Source organism: Manacus candei, unplaced genomic scaffold (assembly GCF_025592945.1).
Source record: "Manacus candei isolate 608988 ecotype Guabito, Panama unplaced genomic scaffold, ASM2559294v1 h1tg000014l, whole genome shotgun sequence".
Classification (NCBI taxonomy): Eukaryota; Metazoa; Chordata; class Aves; order Passeriformes; family Pipridae; genus Manacus; species Manacus candei.
The window spans coordinates 20,922,055-20,941,565 of record NW_026138062.1 but is presented as its reverse complement, the minus strand read 5'-3'; the positions used below and the strand labels follow the sequence as shown (position 1 = coordinate 20,941,565).

The window sequence follows — 19,511 nt, the reverse complement described above, 5'->3', positions numbered from 1 at the left end:
GCTGCAGTGAATATTTAAGCACATAAGGAAGAGTAGTAGAGCTTTAACAAGAAAAAAGTTGTGAGAATCCAAGGTATTATATCATATAGCTGAGTCATTAGAGAGTTCTTGTGGGAGATGTAAATGTTAGTTCCTTCAGGCAGAGAGGAGATTTGAGTCTCCCATGTTTAGTGTGTGGTGTTTAATCACTGAGGAACTAAAAAGCTGCTTTTCTTGCTCCATTTTGTGAAAAGGGCGAGGATTCAAGGTCACACACATAGTGAGAGCTTTTGCTGCCTGTTACTGAATTTCACCGTACCATCTTGCCTCTCCCTCCTAACCTGGCTTATCTAGCTCTCAGTTGGTGGGGGGATAGGGGTGGCTTTCGAGAAAACTCTGCCTTTTGCAGCCTAATTCCTTTTATCTGGAATGCAGACTTTCAGCTCAAGTCTCCAGGTACCTGAAAGGTAGACTTGCAACTCTGGCTTCTTCCATGGCTGTACTGCCTTTGACAGACACTACAGAGCAATTGACACAAAATTAAATAAGATTCTGCCTTTTCTGAGAGCCAGATAATATTATTTTTTAAAAACTGATAATCAGATAGAAGACCATATTTTAAGATAATACTGGCTGAATGTGAGCTCCCTCCAACTCTTTGTGTAACTCTCACAGATTTCAGGACAGAATCACAAAGGTGCCCACAGTCTGTCTGTATCTTGGTGCTTGGTGCACTACTGAAGTCTTAGATTGTCTTTAATGAGATACTCACATGTGTAAACATTTTTTAGATAAGAGCTTGATATTGCAAGCCAACTTCCGTTATAAATTCTTGTTCTATCTGCTTATAACTTTCCCAGAACAATTTCCTTGAGGAATTAAGTCTTCTATGATGAGCTGCAGCTCAAAGATGATTTTTTGAATGTTTGAACAGAGTCCAACTACTTTTAAAACACGTAGGCTATGAATACAGATTAGTTGCTTTCTAGCCTTAAAAATTTGTGCAAAAGCAAGTCAAAAAGGATTGAGCTGCAAAGTTTGAATGCACCTAATCGACATCAGCAAGCCTGAAAAAAAATTAAAATAGTAGTATTGTTATTGCTGAATTGGTTGTTTTGCCCACACTAACGAACTTACGTTCATTTTAAATAGTTGGTAGTCTTTGGGGCTGCTTTTTAGTACAGCATATGAAAGTTTCTTTCAATGGGGTGTATATAGTTTTCTTCTTATACAAGGGAAACTGAAGAAAAAATGAAATTTAGATAACAGTGTTATTTTTTTCTGCATAAAGTGGTCACTGACCGGTTAACAATCCAAATGATGGTCTAGACTAGACATAGCACATCTGAAGTGGTATGTTTGAAATTAATTTTTAGTGCTGTAAATATGAACATTTCCCTGTTACACCCTTTGTCTTTGTTTATCTGTTTTCTTTAGGTATACACTTACTTCTCATGCTTTCATTTTTTGTAAACCTCAGTCTAAGCATGCAAATGGGATTCTCAGATTAATTATTTTAATTTTTTTCATACTCATTAAGGTTTATGAAATTAAAATTAAACCACTGAAATTTATAATTATTATGGGTTGTGTTCTCTAGTTGTTCAAAGTGGGGAAAGAAATTTCATCATATACCTGATTTACAAAACACCAAATATTTAAAAATTCAGCCACCACACAACTTACCACAGGTGGACAGTAAGTGAAATTACCCAATAGTTATTCCAGACAGGTCCACCTGCTATTTTTTAATTAACCATATTGACCAGCTAGCTGGACGCAGAGGTTCTTGTGTCATCATTGGATGGATTCAGCACCTTGCTGACCATGGTCACTGCTCATGACTACAGGGCAGACAGTCCTGCAATCCCATCATTACCTCGGTTGGAGACGGTAGACTGCTGCAGTGTTGCCAGGATAGAGGAATCCCTTTGGATTGCATCTCCTGAATACATGCTTCCCAAATGAGCAAGCACAGATGAGATTGATGCAGTCCTTGCTGCCAGGCAGGGAGAGTGAATATCTGAAATAACACTTATTTCAACTTCAAAATCTTATGATTCAGGCTAGTGCAAGAGAACAAGATCTTCACAGTGTAAATATTTAGAGATCTGTCTCCCATGTATGTAATATTTCTTCAGACAGGAAACAACAAGCCTTGTTACTACCACAGATTCTCCAAGGGTACCAAAAAAGCAGTATTTTAATATTTTCTTTGTTTGGCTCCTTTACTATTTTACACAGTTGTATGCATTCATATATGCAGTAGTTTATGTCTTTGTACAGAGAAATTTTAAAGCCAACAAACAGGAATACTATGGGGTTTTTACTCAAGACAGTCAGAATTATGACAAATCAGTCTGATGTGTGCTTTAAATCCTGTGTGACTGCTTCATAAATAAATTTTTTAAAACTTTAATGAAAAGAAATTTTTTCTTAAGAAGCTACCATTGTTGGTTTAGACAGAAGGCTTTTCTCTGTTCATTAATGTTGCTGACTGTAGTCCCTAAGTTGATTTGCAAAGATGTATGCAGATTTTTCTTCTTTCTTAGAGAAGTACTCATAAGAAAATTCTCACCTTTCAGCTCTGAAAATATGGTAATTCTGCTTCTGCATTTTCTTAGAAAGTTCAAGCCAAGTCTTGATCTTCCTTTCTTGTTTTGTTTTTAGTTGGCTGGTTGGTTGAGTTGATTGAGTTTACTGATTCCAAAACGCCTACTGAGACATTTTTCATGCCGTATTTTAATTCTTATTAAATAATGTTGAATGTTTGGGAAAAGGAAATTTTTTCACAAGTTTTTATTAAATAAATGCTTGTAGAAGTCAACAAATCTAGCGATCTTTTTGAAAATATCAGCTCTCTTTAGACTAGTCATGTCTACTCCAATGCCAGTATACTCAAAATCCTATCTTTCTAGATCATCTGGAAAAGTTGCTTTAAAATATTCATTTTACCTGCACTTGGGGATTGTGGCCATGTAGGTAGTCTTGTTTTTAATGGAGATTGCATTCAAATTTAGTTTTTATGAAAGACTTCTAGAAGCTTTATCATCATGTTAAATTTTATAGACTATAAGTGCATAGACTATGTGCAGGACTATATAGACTATATTGCAGAGCGAGGGTTAAAAGTAAACCCTTCACCAGCCCATGACTAATGAGTTAACAGTGAAAAGACCACCGTGATTTTATCACAGTTATCATCTTACTCTCCTTTACTTCTCCATTTTCACTTGCGTTCGCAGTCAACTGATGAACTTGCATCTTACAGAAGCATCAAGTTCTGGAAAGTATTTCTCGGATACCTCTACCTACAACTGTAATGAATACAGCACCACTGTAGTGTGATATCATTTTATTTAATTAAGTGTTTGTAGAGTACAGGTCTTAGATTGTTAACTATTTAATCTTTGATTAGTCAGCCAAATGGTATATATAATTATCCTGAAGATTAAATAAAATAGATGATCAAATCAATGGAAAATGATGCAGCAGTTAGCTAGACCCTCCCTTTTTTTTTTCCCCTCTGAAATCCAATGACCAAAGTAGCAAGACAACCATTTTTTAGATTAGTTTTAGTTTTTGTGATTTAATCATAAAGATTTGCATAAGACTGTTTAATAAAGCTGGAAATGTGAGCTCTTAGTTTGTAGTTCTCAGTCGCAAAGACTGTGTGGAATTGTTTTCTTTTGACTGATCCAAACCGTAACAGAGGAAAGCATTTAGGAAAATGCTTTGTTTAAGAACATGCTTTGTGTTCCCTGACTACACTGGGAATTCTGTGATGTCTAAAAATTCTGCAATTTATATGTGATTTTCTTGAATGATCAGGGTGAATGTGTCTGTTGTGATAAGACACAAATCTTTAAAATCTCAAGCTAGGAATAAATAATTTTAATTTTTTTCCCCCAAAGAGACAGGCTTCTTTGATGCTGAGTTCTTTGGAAAAGCAGGATGTGTGCCTAGTTGGTATTTAGCACAGCCATACCAGTTTTGTCATATTATCACACAGTAACTGGAGGCAGATAGGGTGTTCTAATTGTGAAGGGTGCAGAGAAATTCTTCTTGAACTTATTTGTCTGAATCTTTTGTATCTAATTTTTATCTCCCTTTTGGCTGTGTCAGCACTATTTCTGCCCATCTAAAACATATTCTGGGGAAGCAAGTATTTGCAGAAATCTAGAATTTTCTATTGGACAGTACTTGAGCAAACTTCAACTTTGTTTTTTAGATGCATTAGTCCTAGTGTAACTGAACTGCTTACTGAAAGCAAGCACAGACTGGTCATGAGCACAGCAGAAGTAAACACAATTTTTATGAGTAGTCACTTGGTATGTAACTCCAATAACAAAAAATCATCTATACTATATTATTTCTCTGCTAAAGAACATACAAACTCATTCACAATAACAGTAAATTTAATTCTTCCATTTCTGTGAGGTCTTTGTTTTGTTTCCCTATTTTATGATTTTTCAGCCACCTTCTCTTCAATTATCTCTGCATTTTAAATACTGTATATGACATTTTTGGTTCTGCACACAGACACTGATAAGCCCTAGAAAGTCACATTAAAAATGTCCTTGTGACAAAATTCAGTGGGAAACAGGTTTAGGATTTCCAGCTCAAGCATGAGAAAAAAATTTGCCTTTATCACTTTCAGTAGAACAAAAGATGTGCAAAGTCCTGACAGTTCAAACACATAGTCAGAGGCTTAACTTCAGTCATGTGAATAGTCCCTTTGACTATTAACTTTTAGTCACTAAACCCCTAAAAACTTAACATTAAATGTGTCAATATTTGTAGGCTCAGCAGACAAAAAGATGAGGTATGTGCTAAGGTGTGGTTTAAGATTATGTTGACCTTTAGTTGGTAACACTGTTGAGTCCTTATCAAGAAGAAAGTTACTCCATATGCTGCCAATACTTTTTGAAAGATGCCGACATTTTGCCTAATAGGAGCTTTGTGTCTTAGCTTAAAAGCCAGCCCCGCAGTATTTCACTGCTTGAGGATCAAGGTACATTACCTCATTTCCAGTTTCACCTGTTATTAAGGCATTTTAACTGCTGTTAGTAAGAAACTAGAAAATTCCCTATTTTAAATAAGGCATCAAATAAAAATGCATGCTTCTATTGATTAGAAAGTGTTTTATTTCTGCTCAGTCTTAATACCTATATTAGTACTTTCAGCATGGAAGCACTGATGAGAGTTTAAAACCCACTGGGGTTACTTGCCGCATCTCACTGCAAAATGAATTCCTAGATAATACATGAGGAAAGGCAGAAATAGTGTCAAAACACACCTCAAACTGTGCCAATGAAGAAGCCTGTCCTACTTGAATAAGGGGCAGTATGTCAGTGTGTCTGTCCTGTGACACAAAATATGGTGACATAAGAGAAGGAATTGCTTTCTGCAGCAAACACCCCCTCCCCAGTGTCTCCCAGTTGTCTTTTTTAAACCATCTGTGGGAAGCAAAAGACAAATCATGGTCAATGCACATCCTAAATCGAGCTCAGAAACATGCAGAACACTTGCTTTCAACTTGACAGGTGCCTCCTTAGCTGCTAGAGAGGATGGCCAAAGGGGAATCCTCGGTGAGAGGACTTCTGACAACTCCCTGTTGGCGCGTGGGCTGCGGGAGATGGTACTTTTTTACTTGGTGCATAGAGGAGGAAGTTAATAGGATACAAATGAAATTCATAGACATGAAGATGAGAGGTGGTGTGTAAACCAGGCAGGTCCAGGAAATAACATGCAGACTTAGCATTTCCAGAAGATGTATATTTGCTTAGTTCACACAGTTAGTAAACAAAAAATTATATCTGATTTTGGAATATAAAATGCATGCAAAGTAACATTTTTAATGTTTGGTGACATTTGTAAAGATGGTGTTGCTGGTATACCCTATGAATTGTAATAATTTAAGGACATTATGGTACTAGAAGTATATTGGAGAACAGGAAATAGCCCAGAGAAACGCAACAAGAGTAATGTTGTAAAAAGCTGGAGTTTCAGTCATAAGATGTGTTTGTTTTCTGAGTGTCCGCAGGCTGAGGCATTAAATCACAAGATAATAATCTGTGACTATTTAAAGGAGGGGGGATGATATTTCAGACCCAGATTCTGCTCACCCCCAGTGAGGTACCTGAATTAGAAGTGTTGCTGTAATATTGCTTGTAGAGAGCAGGAACTTTCAGCTACAACCTCTGCATCCTCTGGAACTGTCTCATTGACTGCTAGGAGAGCCCAGGGCAATTAGATTTCTAGCGTGTGTCTGTCAGTAGGGACCTAGAGTAAGGTGGGAGGTATGTGAGCCCATGGCACAAAAAAAGAATATTTAGACCGAACATCAGAACAAACAGTTTGGAAGGTACGTTGGACACCAACAGTGAAATACAGCCTGTGAGAAAAAAATCAATTAGAGTGACACTCAAATTTAGCTAGGATAGATCACTGAAGAATTGCCTGTACTGGGTAATCCTATGCTGATCAGGAGAGGGCTCACATAATCTGTAAGATTATTCCTACTCTTATTATATACAGTACTTTTATCTGGCAAAGGACAATAATCAATAATTAAAGGCTCTTACCTGATACCAGGATTAAAGTGACAGATGATTATCCAGTGCAGGAAAGAATGTGATTTTATTCCTCAGCATTATGTTGGGGATAAAATCACATTCTTTATATAGATAAATATATGAGTGCGTATAAACATATGCATGTGTGTAAATATATGTATCTGTGGTTTTATATGTGAAGGTATACATTGTATTGCTTTATACATATAATCTTAATATATTTTTCCCAACTGAAGCTTTGTAGTGCTTTCATTGTCTGCTAATTGACACTTCTTCATCCTCCTGCTGTCAGATACTATTAGCTGAGGGTATTCTCAGCCTTGTTCAGCCTGGCCTGGGCAGCTGAGATCTCCTTCCCGTGTTTCATGTCCTCATTCTCACAAAACTGGACAGCTTACTACATTCCACGTAAACATGACCTCTCAAACCTAACACTGGTGAATAGAGGAAAACAGATTTGTGGGTTCAGCCCTGGCTTCATGTTGCTGATGTTGCCTGCTCTTCTCTACTCTGGCATCTACTGCATTTGGAGGCAGTGATGCTTCTTGATCATTTAAAAAGTGCTTAAGAACACCAAATCTGTATTGTACAAATTTCTTCACTGTTCAGCTTCTACTGACTATCTTAACATACTCTTAACCTATCATTTAAATGATAAACTATGTTCCTTAGCACACTTAAATGCATTTGTTGAGGTGCTGATTCTGGCTTTTTTTTCTTCATTTATCTTCCTATCCTACTTTTCACTTCTCCTTTTCTGTAAGTCTTTCTCCTTTCTGATGCTTAGAGTATTTTCTTTCTCTGCAAAACTTCCCCTTTGCTGTGATCAGCTCTAGCACAGCTATACATAGCTGCCACCACTTTCAAAATACTGCTTCCAGGCTTCCAGTTAGACCAGCTTCTCGGGTAGGGTCACAGAGAGGTTATGCTGCTTCTCAGCTAATCCTCTGAGGCCTAGAAACAGGTTTTTCAAGCAGAATAAATAACTCTGCTGAGCCATTACACTCATTGCAAAGTGTTAAATAGCTGATTTCAGTGTTTTTGTAGACAATGATGAGTGAATACTGCATTTTGTTTCTTTTTTTAGCCTGCTTTCCTAAGGAAACAAAGCTTACACAACTGTTCTGCCTGGCTGTCTGTCTGCTTGTCTGTCAGCCCCTCTTCAATAACTCTGAACCTGTTTGTTGATTTCAGGGTGGAATAGAGATCGCAAAGGTGTGCTGGCACTGAAGTTCATACATTTCTACAGTTTGGGAAAGGATGAAGTCCTAACATATGGCTCCTATGTGACAGCAGGCAACACCCACGGCCATTTGGGGTGGCAGTGACCACGGCATCAGAGTCCAGCCTGCAGGGTCTGGCCAGCCACCACATGGCACTCTCTGGGGGCAAAAAGACCTTGAAGAAGGGGGATGTTCTGGTGAGGAGAAAAATGTTGATGAATTGGGAAGGATGGAGGCCTGCTCTGTATGGGGGAAAAAGTATATAGGCAACCAAGTTTTGTTATAGCGGTTGTTTGTGGAACAAGTGCATTTATGACAAAGGAGTCAACATGCAAAAAGAGTTTCCTTCACAGGACTCTCTCTCTTCACATGTATGCACATCAAAGACTCATGGTGCATGTGTATTCATTTTTCAGTTGGTTGGCTCAGGCTTGGGTTTGGGTCACTAGGTACCACTGAAATACAAACAGATGTTAATAATATTCCAACAGGAATGTTAGACTTCGTTCTTTGGTACCCAAGAGATGGAGCCTAGAGCTTGCAATTTTCAGAGTCCTCCTGGGCATTCAAGTTTCTGGCTCCTCAGAGTCTTAATCTTCTTCTCAGCATTGCTACAATTTTCAGCTGTTTATCCTTGCAGGAGGCTGTTCTTCAGATATCCAGTATGCAGATATTCAGTATTTGTCCTATGTCTCGCTTTGTGCTGTGGAATATGAGATTCTGCAGCTGCTGGTTAGCAGACTTCATACTCTAAGATTTTAACATCTTCATGCTTTAGCCGTGGAGGTCATGGTCTGAATTCTCAGTTGTCACTACTGATGGCAAATAAGGTAAGTCATCTGATTCATGTGTTAAGCAATAAAGGTGCCTATAATTACAGTGTCTTGGAAAAGCAATCATGGTGGCGGCTACTACAAACAAACTAGAGAACAAAATCTAAAAAGCTAAATGAATGCTTGTGAGACACTGCATTATTATATTAATTATTGGCTCAGACCAACTCAAGTGTGGAGACGGGTGTGGGGGAAGGGACAGGTTGAATATCACAGAAGTGAGGTAGTGCCTTGTCCCACATGGCAGCCCCTGCTAGTGTCCTGGGGCAGCTCTGGAGCAGCTGTCAGTCAAAGACAGCCCGGGAGCACACCCACACCATGTCACCTGGAACCCTTAACCCAGCCTCTGATTGGCTGGGACTTTAGTTTAAAGGGTAACATACAACCAAAATAAAGTATTTCACAAAGTGTTGACTTAGCACATGCTAACCCATACAACTTGGAAAGTCTAACCCATTAAATCAGAGAAAAAGAGAAAATTATGTAGCTACCACTGGACAGTCCTGTGCAAATCCAGCTTCTACATGGCCAGATGGTAGGGCTCAAGTGAAGATAGAGAGTACATGTTGCTGTTTTTATTGCTCTGCCCCCCACTGTGGTCACCCCTCCCAGGTGGCAGCTGGAAGGTGTTCTCCAGCTGAAGACAAAGGAGGACAAGAAAGGATTTTGAGTTGGAAACCAGTGAAGGTTTTTGGTGGATTGGGAAAGTATTTGGTCCAAATCCAGGACCCTGAAGAGAATAATATGGTGAGTAGGTAGGAATGGTTTGAATTCTACTGTATCTTTGATTCCCTTGAGGCAATGAGAATATTATGTAGCAAAATTTTTACTGCATGTCATTTTCCTGTGGTATACCCTGACATTCCCCCTTACCCTGGCATTTGGATCCCTAGCATTGTAATAAGGACCCCCCAGAAACCTGGTTGGTGGGAGGGATGAGGGTGGTAATCTGGGTTATGTATTTTTGTTTAGGTTACGATACCTGGGCCTGTAAGATTACCAGCTCTAAAATGCAAGGTGGCCTAACTACTGAAAATGGGCCTATCATTAAGGTTTGTACAAGGGGTACAATCACACTGCAATATCAATGGGCAATAGAGAATCTTGAATTCACCATGCCATTTTGAGAGTTCACCTTACAAGTCCAAGTGTAATGCTTGATATGTTGTTATTAAATAAGCAAGGAATATATGAAGTGCTGGACCTCACCAGAGAAGAATGCTATATTAAGAGCCACGAGCGAAAGTGAAAGAAATCACTGACCAATCTGCTGGGCTACCCCAATAGAATTTTTACTGAACAGGTTGATTCCATGAACTCGCCCCCCTCACATCCTGTTTTACATCTTGCCTGCAATTTGGGACTCACGGGGTGGGAAATGATGACTTGCATGGAGTTTCTATATTGACTGAACTCCTGTTTTTGCTTATTGAAATAGCAATTGCCCGCTACATGATTCCTCATATTCTTGCCTCTTTATCCTCTACTTTGTTACCCTTTAAACTTCTGCCAAGATCTCATTTTTTTTTAAAGTTTACCAGTAAAGTACCCTCTGAGAAAACATATGCAGCATTTCTCCTTTGCCCTCTGTCTTAAGGTGTTAAAAGGACTGAAGGTTCTTCTAATATGTCTGGAGGGCGAATACTGTTAGAGCCTTCTATATTTTTAGAGTGAAACCACCTTCTATATTTTTAAAGTGAAACTGCTTGGTGAGCTTGTAGCTCAAGAGTTGGGGTCTTAAAATGCTGAAAAAAGTACTCATGCATCTGGCATCCAGGGATGAGAGTTGCTGTATCATATTTGAAATGGGTGGCTGGTGGGAGTGAATTCTAAATAAGGTGCCATCAGCTAAATAAATCATTCTGCCAGCAACAGATTTAGCGAGGCCTATTTCTGGAGGGTTGCACCTCATACTTGGATTCTCCATTGTCTTATATGGTAGTGACCTTGATCCACGCTTTCCTTGAGGATGGGACATTCTTAAACTCTTTCCTTTTGAGTTTCTCTGCCCATGGCTGTACTAAATCAAACAGTCCTAGGGAACACTTCTGGCCACTTGAATTCAGTACTCAGTAGTGTCAAATTCTCCAAATGGTGCTTGGCATCATGCTGACCTGTGCCTGTAGCAGTTTCCCAAATGGTTCCTGAACCACAGGAACAGTATGGGAGCAAGCTTTGGCCAAGGCAATTTCCAGCAGGTAGTTTGCATTTCGCCATCCTGTTTAGGAGGACAAGAGCATTTAGTACTACATGACATGGGCTGTTCACTGTCTGCTGCCCTTAACAGCAGAAAATGGTCCTCGAAAATTTTGTGTAGGAGTGTAGACATAGTCTCTGCTATCTATAGGAATTACAGCTTTTCCTCTGGACTACTGATACACTAATAGAGCTTTTATCCATTAACTAACTGCCTGTTTATACAGACCCATAGAAAATAAGCGTGTTAGAAATCCCTTCTCTGCTGTTAGATTTGGCTGGAAGTGGCTAAGAACTTCGAAGTTACTAGTAGGTGGTGGACAGTGATGAGAAGGGGAATTCATAGACGTGCAAATGTACAGACACATTTGTGCATATACATGTGCTTGCATAAAGGCTGCAGTCACAAACCTTTCCTAAGGAAATCAGGCTAGAAATGTGGTGGACAAACAAACTGGTCAAATCTGGTGGAGCGTGCTCTGTAACCCATCTCAGTGGTTTTGATGGGATAGTAAGTAAGTAAATAAATAGGGTAAACTGTAACCTGGAAACCTGGCCTTTTGGCACTCTACATTGTCTGTCCCCTGGAATGACTTAAATGGGACTGAATTTTGTGCAGAAAAAGGCCACTAAGAACTAATGCATGCTTTTTGAATACATTTGACTACATTGCATAGCAAGCAATCTACAACTGTGGCTGTGCAGAGATGTGCATGAGCTACCATTAAACCAGCTTGGGGGCCCTCATCAGTGTAGTAACTCGAAGCTCGACACATAGTAGAAGCCACTTGAGTGATGGGGTATATTCTTGGTTGGTGAGCTTGCCCTGAGCTAGTGCTTATGTTAGCATATGCAAGGTGGCTCATACAAGGTTGGATCAAGGACACTGCACTATGTTAGACTGGCCTACCCAGACAGTGCCAGCACTCGGCACAGTCTAAAACTTGTGTGCTGTTGCTGTTCATTTCCAGCCTGAAATACCCTTCTGCCCTTTGAAGTTGCAAAGAAAACCTTGAAAATATGATCTGTGCTAAACTTGGGTAGCAAATCCTCCTGAGTCGGCAAGCAACCGAACCAAAGGTTGCAAGCGGCAAGAAAATAGCTTGTACTTTCTGTAGCATGAAATCTTCAAGAGAAGGGTTTAAGAGGTGAACATTAGCAGGTTACATCTAGTCTCTTCAGTAGATATAATTTACATTCACAGCCTGAACCTGCTGCTCACGCTTCCCTTGATATGCTATCCCTCCCTTCATCCTATTCCCGCAATGCCTGAATGTGGAATTGTTGATATGCTATCAGCTGGGGGTGGTTTATTTATCCTGCACAAGGAAAAGAAAAAACATGTGCACGTTGTTTTTATACCTGGATTCTGAGGAATTTCCAAACAATCTGCGCTGAAAAAGAAATGTTTCCTCATGAATTTCCACAAGGACTGATAAAAATCCAGGTTTTTAATGATTTAGATGGTGATTATGAATTTTTTCTCACTTATCAGCAATCAACAGAAGACCAAAGTGGCAGCCTTAAAGACAGCGTGATACAGCTAGCAAGGGTACAAGACATTACAGGCTGTCAAGATGGTATTGTTCAGAGCTGTCAAAATTAAAGACAATTTATGCATTGTAAGGGCAGGCTAAAATCAGGGCCTTGCAACTGCAGAAGAACCTAAACATTATAGTAGTCTAACTGCTAGAAATATCTCATTGACTGAATGTTAATGCGTTTGTGGGCTTTTCAGGAGTGCACATTGAGGGCAGCAGAAAATGGAATGGAGTTTAATCTGGAAGGAGACAAGAAAATTATGTCTTTCTCTGTTAGAATCAAAGCCAAGGAGAATTTGGACACTTTCCATTACTTAGAACTGACTAAGCCTCTCTTTTGAATTTAGTGTAGTGTCTATTGCAGAGATGCCAGCAAAGCTATCCATCAAATGCTGGGAGCGAAAAAACACAGGTGCTCTCCTGACCCAGCTATTTATAGGAAAGGGTTGCAATTGCATGTGATACAAATGCCGTGGTTGTGTTTTTACATTTCAGAGCTCTAAATCCACCTCTTTGGCTGAAAACACAGCTCAAAAATGATAATTGGCTATCAGTTGTAGCTGTTTAGCAAAGCTGAAAAAGCAGGAATTAAATTTAGCTACAGGAGACTGGGAAAGGAGAAGTAAATTTGGGAATCTTTGTAGAAAACATACTGGTTTGAGAGAAAGATGGAAGGGCACCAAAGCATTTGCATGGTATGTTAGTGAAAGTATAATAATATTTTTTCAAAACCTGTACATCCAGCCATATGCATATTTAGGATATGGAAAGTGCTATGGCTTCTAGATACAGACCAGGAATTGGATCGGCACATATTTCACTAAACTGCCCAGAAATTTTTTATTTTTTTTTCTCCTGATTTCCTGAGGAAATCCCAGGTAAACTGTTTTTTCTAAGAAGATTAATGTTGCTGTATGTTTCTGAAAGTTCTCATAATTTGTTAATTCTTAAGGCTAAAAATTATAATGAGTATGAGAAACATCTGGGATTAAATCAGAAACATTTGCAGAATACTGAAGGAATCATTTAGAGCTTTGGATAATGATATGAATGTGTTGCTTCTTTTCTCAACGTGACTGCTATTGTCTCAGTTTCCATAATAATAGTTTCAATATATTTTTAACCACTTTTTAAAATAAGTCCAAACAGATTGCAAAGCCAGCAACAAATTAAGCAGTTTCAGATTTTTACCTCTCTCAGAAATCTTACAACAATTCTGCTAAAACTGATGTGCAAACACATTGACCTACTTTGGCAGAGATCTCCACAAGAGTCTTACAGGAGTTAGAGTCTGCACTCTGTTGTTAGTTCTTTCAAAATACTGTAAGCAAGTGATTGATTGGTTAGAAAGTCACATAATCAGCTGTTAAATTGCTGATGTACAGAAAAAAGTGCATATTTATAAAATAAATAAATTTTTAAAACCCAAACCCTGCCCCTATTCTGCGTTGTGAGAGGGGTTCTGCTTGTTCAAAGGCAGCAAACTCTATGTCAACTACCTGCTCACCTGAGAAGTTGCTAGAAAAGACAGCATAAATAAAGGGTGTGGACAACAAATCCCAGGATATTCAGTTTTGCAGGAATACCAGAAATCTTACAGCCTCTGCCTCATCTGATCTAAGGAAACATAAAGAATTTAAATGAAAAGAGTGTCAATTTAGATTAGGTACTAGGAAAAGATTCTTTACTGTGAGGGTGGTAAGGCACTAGCACAAGGTTGCCCAGAGAAGTTGTGGATGCCACATCCCTGGCAGTGTTCAGGGTGAGGTTGGATGGGACTTTGAGCCACCTGGTCTAGTGGAAGATGTCCCTGCCAAGGTGGGGGGGTTGGAACTGGATGATCTTTGTGGTCCCTTCCAACCCAAACCATTCTATGACTCTATGAAATCATATCCCAGCAGTATTCCATTCTGTCTTGTGCAAAACCCCATCTTTCAGAAAGGAAAGAAAGCTTCAGGGAGCTAATAAGGTGACTATAACTATGCCCAGCTTTTGGCTGTAATATGCCACAGACAGCATTTAATCCTGTGCCTCTGGTTTCCAGTGAGCCCAGTACTGAGAAATGTTACTATAGGGAAGCAATGATGACTGGCATCCTACTGATGAAAGGCTTTTATTACAGAGCAGAACCGCCCCTGCCAGCGGGATGTTCAGGAGCACTGCCCTAGCACTGTTCCTATAAATAATGTGCTGTGACCATTTTACTCCTCTTGCTGAGCAGCATGGTAGAAAGTGAATGCCTACATCTAATGTACTATTTTTTTAACCTACTTTCCAAAAGATTTTAAATATCCGTGAGTGTATATTTCTCCCATTTTTTACTCCAAACCCCAGCAATTATATATATTTCTGAGCAATATGGGATTTTTTAGTGTATTTGACAAAAAGATAGAGGTCTCAAACACCTTTAGTTTGTACCTATGTGGTGGAGTAGAGAAAAAACATTGTAGTGTAACTTTTACTCCTGATATGACATGAGGATGGAGAGAAGTGTTTAAGAAAGCCCTACAGTCATAACTCTCCTGAATTTCACAGACACACAGCCACAGGGAGCCAGGCTCTCCTAGTCCTGCTGCAGAGCAGCTTGCCACCCTGCATGGCAGCAGCTGCAGAGGGAGGTTCTATAGCAATTACTAGTACAACAGCATATGTGATGATGATTTTATAATACTGACGTAAGGTAGGTGGGGAGGTGACACACAAAGCCTCACACCTACCATAACATTGTAACATCTCTATGGAAAGCCAGCACCAATCATTCACAAACCCAGAGGCTGTCAAAATGCTCTGTATGTAATTCTCTGTCTGATAAGCAATGTGTACATTGCTATGACACTATCAGAAGTTCCCCATGCAAGTCATGCCATCTGGGAAGGGCAGTCTCGTTCTGGAGCAGGAAGGTAAGCCTGGCACTGGCTGTACATCCTGCGTCCAGACCGTTTTTAAAGTACACTTAAATGCTTGCAAAAACTGTGCAATATTATCCCTTAGTACCTTAGTAGAAGAAAGAGTTCTGTGAACTCTAGGGTTCATTGGCACACAGTGAAACCCTGATACTGTGGGGTGCAATAGCAATCCGGAAAGATTGCGGTACCAAACAGAACAATGTCTCAGAAACCAGCTGCTCACCAGTTCTGACCTGGACTCCTGTGGTTAACATCACACTTCAAAGAAAGTTTAAGTAACAGCTTGGGCATAGGCAGCTGTCAAACACAATTTAAGTTCCTGGGTGGTTTTTTGTTTGGGTTTTTTTTAATGCTTTCCTTCCATAGCAATGTTTCCAATTCATAATCGAAGATGAAAACCTTTTCTTAGCAATACCAAAACTGCTTTCATTTAGAGTGTGTCCAAAGCATCTGAAACAGATTTGAGTGAATCTGATGGGGTGTGGCATAATTTTTTTTTCTCTGATGGAACCGAGCCAAAGACATATTTTCAGGCAGAGCCCGTGGGTACCTTCAGGCCCTGAGCAATTCATCAATCCCAAGATCCATCTGCTATCAGAAAAGTCAGTGTAAGAGCTGGACTTGTTTTATGAGGGAGGGGTGCACAGAAGTCTTCTGTCTGGTTTATTCAGTGTGTCTCTGTGAGGGGCAAGCAGTAAAATGATATCTCATAGCTGTGAGAAATATATACTATCACATTGTATGTTCACGGTGTTTATGATGAATTACTTGAAATACACAGACCAAAAAATGCAGGATTAGGAAAAAAAAATACTAATATCAGTTCCTTGAAGTGCTGAAATAGCACAAGATAAGCTTATCAAATGAAAGCCTAGCTCCACTGAAATCAGTAGGAGTTTTGTTTGGGCTTTCAGAAAAACAATAACTTCACTGTAAACTAGTTTATAGCTTTCACTTGGTAGGGACTACAAAGTGAAATTATATCTCTGTACAGTAGACAGGTATTTGCCAACTATTTTTGGGTTGGGAATAGAAAGAAATAAAATTTGCTCTGTTCTTTCCTTTCAGTCTTCTAATTAATTTCTCCTTAGTTCTACACTGTCTTCTTTTGCTGCAAAGAGCAGACGTTGAGTTGGGATTGTGTGTGTTGACAGTCCTGGCTTTAGCCTTCCTGCGGGTTGGCTGAGATCTAACAATGCATTTTTTCCCATGGTGTTTTCTGTCACATATTTTTTTAAACAAACACTATTCTGTCAGCTATAGAGGACACAAGAAAAGATGTGCTGTAAAACAGCAAACAAAAGGCAATTTCAGTTTCGGAGTTTGCAAGATTATATAATTATACTGGCAACTCTCTTTTTCTGAAATCTCTTTATAAAAGGTATATTCTATTTATTAAATGTGCTATTCAAAGGAATAAAGGCAATTAAGGGTCATTTCATTAAAAAGAATGACTCAACTTACCTTTGGCCACAGAAGCATAAGCTATACTGACATTTTTCAGAGTCACTGCCAACAGATCTGGACTTTGACTTCAGTCTAGAGGAAATGGACACCTGAAAATGAGCCCAGCTGAGCATCTACTTGCTAACACATTAGCTGTGAAAACTCTGACAAACCTGCAGAGCCATATGATGTCACATGGCAAATATTTGGTGCCATCACACATACTATGGTTCTTCCTGTTCAGGTAACTCATTTTTCCAAGGGAATAGCCTTATGGTGCGATTGCTGTTGACACCGATGGTCTGAGCTTGTTCCCTTTGAAATCAATGATATAATTTCTGTTGTCTTGAACAGAAGCAGTATGGGGCCAGGAAGCCATCGAGCTAAAACGCCACATACTGCTTTGAAAGTTAAGGAAGCGTTAAGGTCAGAATAATAACTTTCATTAAGTATGACAAAAATCAATACCATTTGCACTGTCCAGCTATTCAGCTTGTTGTACATGCAGATTATCTGCATCTGGTTATCACACTTCATAATCCCAGCCTGGCACTGACTGAAAAAGTGCTTTACAAAGCATACAGCCCAGGGCAGAAGACTCCATAAAGTCAATGTTTTTACTGCTTTCCTTATTGATGTAACAACTCTCTTGTCATGTAGATTTTCTTTTCTTTTTTTTTTTTTTTTTTTAAAGGAGGTGAAAAATAGGTGATAACTTAATGCGGTGCTTGCTGGTTGTCCATGGAGAGGCATAAACTTGATCCAGGATCTGGAATACAGCCAAGAAAACTGCTGAGAAGATGGATCCTTCGTATCACATGCTGAAGGTCATTGTGGGACCCATTGCAGACTTGTCTGTGGGCTCTAGCTCCATCTCTGTAGGCACCAGTGTCTCCCTGTATAGGAACCACTGTGTTAGACACCAGGAATCAGTACTGTCAGCTTTTCAAGTGGGAGAAAGGTACTTGCAATTAAAAACTACACACATGGTGAGTGTTACAAAATAAAAAAGAGATGGGGCAGTGGATGAAGGAGCTGTCCTGAAAGAAACACTTGGATTCCTGCCACCCATAGACCAATCAGAAACAAGCAAAAAAATCAAGAATAGGAACAGAGCTGAATCAAGTCCTACTACAACAGGTTTCTCTGTTGGGGTGGTAGCAGTGCATCTCTTGTTGCTGGTCTGTTAGCTTGCATGCTGCTCTGATTACTGATGGCATCAACATTTTTTTTAGGACAGTGCACATGCAGAGAGGAGGGAGGGTGATTCTGCTTGCTGCAGCTTGCAGGAACACTCTGGGTCTTGATATTCCTGTACTGCAATCCATTACTTCCAGAAGAAACACTGGACTTATTCACAAGCATTTGCTCTTGGGCTTGCGGATTAAAGGTGGCTTGCAGGTCCCTACCCTTTGGCCTGCTTCTTGAAAGGAAAGTGCATGCTGTAGGCTAATCATATGTGCTGGACTGATGCAACTGGCGCTGGATTGCAAAGGACAGACTGACCAGGATGGAGCTGGCTCTTCCAGCAGCAGCCGTTATCCCTGCAGCTTCGTTTCTGATTGCATGGCAGCAACCACAATCTCACCTCATCTTTCTCCTCCCCCCCTGCAGCACCCCAGACCTGACCCCTGGGGCTGATGAGGAGAAGGTGAGGGCTTGCTAGGGATGCAGGGGGAGAAGGTCAAGCAGCTTCAGGTATGGATTCAGGAGGGAGAGGGTGCATTGCAGAGTGGGAATGAACAATCCCAAGTCCCAGGTCCAGCTGCTGGCTTCTGGAATCAGACTCCTCCCTAGTCAGGAAGGTCAGCAATGGACATCATTGTTCAAATTACAGTGACAGAAGACCTAGTTAAACACAAGTGATTAGAAAAACCTGGTGGGAGGAGGTCAGAAGGAGGAACAAACTTCTTAAACTTATTGGACAAAGCCTGACTGGCAGTTTCCCTGCTTGGCCCAATGTAAGGGAAAAGGTGCAAGATGTGCATCTCCTTCCAGAGGTCATGTTCTTGTCTTTTGAAAGGATTTACACAAGCTGAATAGCCATATTTTATTTCTCTAATAATACTAGTGTTTGTAACCAACTACCATAAAACCCGTAGTATAAAATACTGTGGCACACTACTCAGGATTCCTCAGAGCAATGAGTGTCCACGTGACCTGGTTGCGTTTTTATGTGCCAGGAGCCTGGTTGCTGTAGGAGGTATTAAGTAACAGTGAACATAATGAAATGTTATAATGTATGAGCCTGGATGGATGGGTCATTTCCAAGCAGACATCCCATCAGCAGCAGGATTAGGGCTTCTAACAGGCTCTATGTCACAGGGCCTTTTTGCTCTCCTGAGCTTTTAGGTAAAGTAGCTTTTTAATTGCTTCTTCCTCAGGCACATCAGAAATTTCTTAGTGCATATGTCTCTTAGCTGAATAGGTTGGTACTTGGCCAACCTTGGTCATAGAATTTTATTGAACAAACCTCATGCTGTTTGCTACAGTAAAGGGTGATCATTGCCGACATATATTATGTACTAGAGGAGTTGTCGTTCAAACACTGTGTTCAATAAAGGTGACTGAACAACCATGGCTACAACATTGGCCTAAATATAAAAACCTATCTGTTGCAAGTTTCTCTTTTTCTACCTAGTGTTGTAAATTATGAGATGGAGTGTAACATTAATTTTACAGACCAGAAGAAAAATAGCTTAAATAATAATATTCATTATTAAAAACCCTCCCGCCATTTTTCATTCTTTACTCAAAAAACAAACCAACAAAAACAACAAACAAAACAAAACAAACCCCCAAAAACAAA

General features: G+C 39.7%; 1 long non-coding RNA gene across 1 annotated transcript; it reads right to left on the bottom strand.

Moving 5' to 3' along the window:
- Positions 1 to 8,018: 8,018 nt before the first annotated feature.
- Positions 8,019 to 14,178, bottom strand: LOC127467147 (uncharacterized). The gene is made up of 3 exons (XR_007902988.1): positions 14,140 to 14,178; positions 13,858 to 13,967; positions 8,019 to 8,235 (listed from the first exon to the last, which is right to left on the bottom strand). It is a non-coding gene; the product is annotated as an uncharacterized LOC127467147 (long non-coding RNA).
- Between the last annotated feature and the right edge of the window lie 5,333 nt (positions 14,179 to 19,511).